The following is an 8,254-nucleotide window of genomic DNA, read 5'->3' on the forward strand; positions in this document are numbered from 1 at the left end:
ATATATATATACATATATATTTGTGTATATATATTTGTATATATATATATATACATATATATTTGTGTATATATATTTGTATATATATATATATATATACATATATATTTGTGTATATATATTTGTATATATATATATATATATATATATACATATATATCTGTGTATATATATTTGTATATATATATATATATCTGTGTATATATATTTGTATATATATATATATATATACATATATATTTGTTTATATATTTGTATCAAAGTATTTATCTGCCTCTAACTATTTGTAATATCGCTCTATCTCACACTCAAACACATACGCACTCTTTCTCTCGATATATATATATATATATATATATATATATATATATATATAATACAAATACGTACATACATGCAGCAATGATTACACCAACACTTCCAAATTTCCGATTATTACAGAAAACCTTACTTACAGACACTCCCTCAATCACTTCACTATCCTTCTCTCACACTCTTACTCTCTCACTATATTACACAGTTCAGTTTCGATATCTTTTTTCCCCTTGCTTCTGTCTTTTGTCACAGATTTAATACATAACTGTGGCTAGACAATTTATTGATGACGATCTGGCTTGTTTTTATTTAATAATCTTTAAATAAATATAAAACAACACAAACGGTTTTTGTTACCCAATCTTTTCTAACCTACTTCACTTTTTCTATTCACTTCTACCTTGCAGTCATTTCCTTCAGTACCTCCATACATATTATCTGCACCTCTACCTTCCTCGTATGTCTGCTGTTCTCTGTATAATATTTTATATAAACTATCAAATGATGTTTGATTCCTAACCTTGTCTGTGGTACATCATAATTATCGTAATTGAAAACTGAAACATTTTTTCTGCATATACATTATTTTTATCGTCTGGTATATTATTTTTTAAAATACGATATATATACATATATATACAAACACACATACACATGTATATACATATATATGTATATTTAGCCATGGATATATATATATATATATACATATATACATATATATATATATGTATACACACACATATATATATACATATGTGCGCATATATATATGCATATATATATATATGCACCCGTATGCATATGTTGTATATATATATATATATATATGTAGTGATATATATACACTTATATGTATATTTATTTGTATATACATATATATATGTATATATGCATAAATATATATAGATACACACAAACACATATATATACATATATGCTTGTTGAGTCGGTATGGGATGTAGAGACAGGCTATGTTTCTTAATTTGTCTGATTCTCAGCATATCTCGCTATTGTGAAGAAAATAACCTCCATTGTTTTGGTCTTCCATTATATTCATCCAATTTTCCATTTCTCTTCGTCTCTCCCCGTTTGTCTTTTGTTTTATGTTCCGATCTTTCTTTGTTTTCTCTTAAATATGCTCGGTGTTTTTTCTATAATATTCTGTGATGCATTAATGATATTTTTGTAATTTTTTTTTTCTTTTATTACCATACATTTTTCATTTATTTTTCAATAGGCAACCCATAATTTTTCTGACTAAAATCCAGAGAAAAAAAACAATATTACACTTCCCATCGAAACAATGTAGAAATAATGTTGTCTCTTATTACATAATGTAAACCTCACCACCACCACAACAACTATCATAGCCCAATGATGAAGCATCAAAGTGGACGATCAACTACCTAGAAATGACAACTCCTAACCCTTTACATGTTAAACAACAGCTTATAAACTGAGAGAAGGACATCTTGAATAATGTGGTATTAGAATTTAAAGTAGAAGTGAACTCAGAATTTAACGGCTGCCACGATTGATGAGGTTAGCCTGGGGGTAAAAACACAATGATGACGTCTGCACGTGTTCCTTCAGTTACCTTAACCGGCCAAGCAAATTGTTCTTGGAGACAATTCTGTATTTAATTGTTTGTAATTGTCATATATATATATATATATATATATATATATATATATATATAAATAAATACAAATAATAAATGAGTATATGTATATATACGTACATGTATGTACATACTTACATCTACCTGTATATATAGATGCATATCTGGGTACAGGACATTGTAAACAAAGCGTAGACAAAATGATAAACGAGTACAGAAAACACAGAGGCCACATAGAGAACTTCTCCTTCATCACCTGCCCCCATTCTAACGCAGGCGTACCGGCCTATATGTACGTTCTGTTAGTACCTGCTTTGATGAAGGTGGTTGCTATGATTAATGAGTAATGACTTGCAGTGTTTCATTTTAAAACGTACTATATTACTCTGCTATCCACCTTCACTGGTTGACAGGTTGTAGTTCCAACCACTTTAATTTTCTCAGATGTTGGTAATTGTTATTTGGAAACATCACTTGCTGATATGTTGGTTAATCAACAGTTTACAGCTCACCTGTTTGTTATGCTAACCTGATGAGTTGGAAGCAGCGTAAAATGTTACGTAATCTTACAGCTACTATGCATACTGCACACTGACTGTGATATGCTTACCTGACGTAAAAAATCCTAACGATGCAATAGTAGAAATCCGAGATTATCTAGGATAATATTATTTATTATAACAACATTTTTTTAAACAAACTAGTGTGTACTTTTTGGAAAATTTGGCTCGTATTACTGGACTTCACAACAAATTCCTTGCGTTTGTAATGTCAAATGGTTGTGACGAAATCATTACAATTCTGTTATATTTTTAGGGATGAATGTTCGGCACTAGTTTTTATATCCCCGTAGTAATAGAAAGAGAACCAGCCGAAAATATCATGAGAAGTGTTCCACCGGCATATTTAGGATACGTTGAAGTGTAACTGGGTTTGTATTATCAAATGAGGCGTTGGTTGTTTAAAATGTGAGTTGAGCGACAATTCGCTACAGTTTCTTGCAAGGTTTGCGAACGCCCAGATGTTCCTCTTACTGTCTAAATGCGTAACCAAGCTCAGAGACAGCAGTTCATATACCTCTAGAGGCGCTGATTAGTTTCTATAACCTTGGTACTTAATTTGAGACGTTAGGTGTGTATTAGCTTATTGAAGATATTTAGAGAAAACATTTCAATTAATTCAAATTTCCATTATAATCAAGATCTTCATATTCACATTAATTTATGTAAATGAAATTTGGTCAAGACAAATAAATGTTCACTCCAATATTTTATTAATTAAATTAATTTTAATTTAATCATGCGGTGAGAAGATAGAAACAATAACTCGGTAACTAATAATTTGATATTAGTCAGGCAGAGAGAGAACAATGTGTTTGGTTCGGTATTATAAGTTTTCTTTCGTAAAATAGAGCTTTTCTCAATTTTTGTGAGATATAATAATAGAATCAGTATATAAGTACATAAGTAATATTTGGTTGAAAAATTCACATGACTGAGAGATGTTTTGTACATGAGATAAAATATTTCAGTGTGTTCCAGTTGTGCATTTTTATTGAGCAGTTTGTATTAACGTTTTGTCTCTATTTCCCACACTATATTAAATATGTTAGCCATGATACATCAGTTGTTCATGCGGATGGCTTCTTTAGAAAATTTATTTTGGTTTCTGAGAAAGGTCGAGCCAATGTAGGACTAATTACATTCTCCGAAGTTTGATATACGAATTCCAGCGGGGATAAACGGGATCAGAGTACATAAAACGTATAATTTGTTGAGAAATACTCGCTCAACGCTTAAAGCAGAAATGACAAACGTTACCTGGTATTGTTCAGAAATATAACTGACTTCGTATCAGTATTGCGAGCCCCCTACATTTTAGTTTGGCTCCCGAGGAAGAACAATAAGGCTGTAAATAAGACCCTAAAATATAGGAGAAATTATGTAGTGTAACCTGAAGGAAAATGTTTAAAAAAAAAAGAAAGCTAATGGGCGGTATGAGGAACAACTGATCCTAAGACAGTTTGATTTTGGCTGATGTCACATAAACAACGACGATCGGAATATTAATAATGGATTGATGGAGAAATTTATTTTGATATTCGAAAGGAAATGACACAGTAAGCAAATATAGTATGAGAAACAGCTGAACAAACTCTCGTAAAGTAATTCTTACTTTTTCACAGATGAAATAAATGACAAGAAAACCTATCTCAAATATGAATAAAAAATGAATACTAATTCAAAATAATATTGTCTTGTAGAATGACAACTACACAGCTGTTTTTGGAAATAAATCGTTAATATTTTATATAAAAACGACAACTCATGTCACATAGATATAAATCATTGAGAATTTCTTGCATACAACATTTAATATATTACTACCTACATGAATTTTCAAAGATTTATGAAATTGGCCCACATAAGTTATTCTCCATTAACTCACTTTCTACGAAAATACCCTGAAACAATGTTTTTTGTTCATCTTCTACTACTTGCAATTGCTTATGCACCTTGCTGGCACAACTTTGAGAAAACCATATTCAGTTTATGCGTTTTAATGAGAGCGAAATATGTCTATATTTGCAAATTTCTCTGTTATATATAATCAATTTTTGTACATCAAGAAAGGAAATTAAATTTTCAGTGAAATAATTTCGAGAATTTTAAAAGAATATTTTTCCATTGCGATTGCTCCTAAATTTACTTAGCTTTCTCCAACAAAAATGCAAATTAGTTAGCAAAAAATTGCATACGTGATTCAGTATATCAACATCAGCTTGAAACACACAAACATATAGGTCTGCCTCATTACGTATGGGGGTTTTCTACAGGGATAGATGGGAAAGAAAAGATAAAACTGCGGAACGGTGGGCACCGTCAAAGCCCAGCTCTATATTCTCTGTTGCATGCATCAGGGAACCATGCAGTTTGCACTTGACAGTTTACAACTAACAGCTGTAATTATATGTATCGTTGCTCTTATGTTAAACTGTCGTATGTCCAAACTTGGCCAAATGCGCTTTTTTTGTTATGTCTTTTTTCTGAATGTTTCTGTTTTTTTTTTATCACACCTACTGTACCCACTATATTAGGAATAGTTTCTGTTTTTAGACTCCTCTGCTTCCAAATCTTTGTATTTTGAAACTTTCTTCGTTTCTTTTACAGAAACATTGTCATCTGTCAGTATTTATACATCGATTATCATTAATATTATTATCATTGATAATAAGACCTTCTCTATCTACTAAACGCGTTGATCCCGTAGTAATGCACACACCTAATCACAAGAGGGGAAATTTATGGATAAGATAGACAGGCAAGAGACGAAAGTTGGATGATAATCGTATAAGATATAGAAAATTAATAGCATGTAGGTGGCTGTATATTTGATTAGGAAACTAATTCGAAGGAAGAGAGATCAGCCAAGAGAAAATTAATTATCATATATTGGCTGTAAGGTTATTAAGAAAATGTCAGGTAATTTACACACATCATCGGTATTCGATTAAAGAGGCTATTCACAACTTTCTAAATAATTAGCTGCTGTCATGAAAGTCTCCCTTTGGTAAATATAGAAAGTCACACTTAGCTAAGATCTGTATAAATTCGTAAGTATAGCTTCATATGGACATGCACATATAGTAATGTGGTTATATACATATATATATATATATATATATATATATATATATATATATATATATATATATATATAATCTGTATGTGCTTGTGTATGATTATATACATTTCTATCAATACATATATCTACATATATATAACGTATATGTATATATATATATATATATATATATATATATATACACACACACACGTGTAGAAAAGTATACGCGCTCGCGCATGCTCTTTCACACGTCAAAATCACGCTCACACATGCAGACACGCGCGCAAACACACACAACACAGACACACATACATACACGTACACACTAGTAGTTTCGTGTTTGATCTTCGGAACAAAGCGCTAAAATGCAGAAGATATTAGTGACATCTTCAAGAAGTAGAATATAATGTATTATTCTACAGGTGACTAGTTAACGCATACATAGGGGTGGATAAACAAACACATATACGCACAAACAAATTTTGTAAAATTCATGACTCACCTGATTGGTTCGTTCAACGAGTTACCGAACCCGCCTACCGAACACAATCCCAGTTATCACGATGCTTACAACAAATTTCACTCGTTGTAATGTGACTGCATCATAGCAAATGTTCAGTTATTTATCTCATGAAAATTGTTTTAAAATACGTACAAACACAGACACACACATACGCTCGTGCTTGCGGACCCCCCCACGTATACAAACACACACATGCATAGATATTCAACTTTGTGTGTGTATATATATATGTCTGTGTGTATATATATTTACACATACATATGTGTTACGTATGTATGTATGTGTATATAACAGCAGCAGCAGCAACAAGATCAACAGCAATAACCTCATTGTCAAGAAATGCAGAAACAAGAATGCAGAAGACATTTAACTACTTTCATTCTTTTCAGTCATTTGACTGCGGCCATGATGGATCACTGCCTTTAGTCGAGCAACTCGATCCCAGCATCACCAACATACAGACACCGTGGATCCCCCCCCGCTCAGCGTCAACATCACCGTCCCGTCACTACATCATCTTCCTCATCTCTGTCATCGCTACCACCATCGCATACTCCACCCGTACTTTCACCAGTATCATCCCCACCACCAGAACTACTATCACCATCACCAACACACTAGCATCTATATTATCACCACCATGAATCCAAACACCAACTTCATCAATAATACCAACAGTACCTCTAACAATTTCACTATTACCACCACCACCACTACCACTTGTAAAGACCCCCATCAACATCTCCGATTTCTTTAGTATTGTCTATTCTGTCGTAGGTATTCGGGACTGGCCTTTATGTTCACAGCTTGCCATTTCCTTCCAGTCAGCCTTGCTGGAGCATCAGAATGAGTAAATGAATGAATAAATAAATAAATAAATAGATAAATAAAGAAAGAAAGAACAAAGGGCGCGGACTCTTTGTATACATTCATTGTCTGAATAATTCATTCATAATGTAATAATTCAACGTTAAAAATTATATACATCAAATACGAACACTCTTCAGTAAATTTCGATGAATACCTGTAATTATACAAAACGGACGTCTAATATACATCCGGTTTGATCAAAGTATAGTTATATGCAAGAAAATTACAACAGAAACATTTCCAAATAGTTGCGATCTATGAAATGAATTCGAGTCGACAATACTTAGAACGTTTTAAATTGCAAACGAAGACATGAAGATAAACCATTATCTTCAATTGATACTTAGCTCAAATTTCCTGCGAAATTCTACGTTAACATTATTACATCTGCATATCAGGTGTTCGTTGTGTCTCCTATTAATGTAGATCTACTTACCCTGTAATTCGATATTTTCTTATTCGAACTAGCTAGCCTTCTTCTCTGCAGTTAACGGACGGAAGCTTATAGCCACATTCCATATATATATATATGTATGACTATCAATCTATGTATATATACATGTGTATATACATATTCATATATATAAATGCCTATATGTATATATATATATATATATATATGTATATATATACATGGTTTTATATATATATTTATAAGCAAACGTATATGCGTACACACAAATAGTTTTGTATGTATATGTAGTAAAATATATGCATATATATACACATATATATTTGTGTGTATATATATATCCCCATATATTTCCGCATGCACATACGTATGCATACAGATTCACAATACACACACACATACATGCATGGCTGTGTATGTGTATATATATATATATATATATATATATATATATATATATATAGGCACACACGAATAGGTGTACGCTCCCCATTTATTGAATTAGACAAAGACAAATGCGGTAATAGTGAAATTTCAGTCGAAATATCCAGCCAGCTGTACTAAAGAGACAATTATCCGCTGGTGATGAGAAAGAATGAGTGGCGACATATGGCACAAGTCATAAAATACTTTCGCCAAATTGTCGGTGAATAAATTATTACATATTCTATTGGCTAGTTGAGAAACTAATGAACACATTCTTACGTTTCAGGTAAGACAACGACGCTGGTATCGGTCAGCCTGGACAAATGCACCCAGTACCAAACGATCTATAATAGATACATGAATATTCTTTCAAGCATGCATACATACGTACATTGTTGCATACATAAAGGCATGTATACATACATACATAAATACGTACACACATATGTATATATAC

Source organism: Octopus bimaculoides, chromosome 22 (genome assembly GCF_046866305.1).
Source record: "Octopus bimaculoides isolate indiv1 chromosome 22, ASM4686630v1, whole genome shotgun sequence".
Lineage (NCBI taxonomy): Eukaryota > Metazoa > Mollusca > Cephalopoda > Octopoda > Octopodidae > Octopus > Octopus bimaculoides.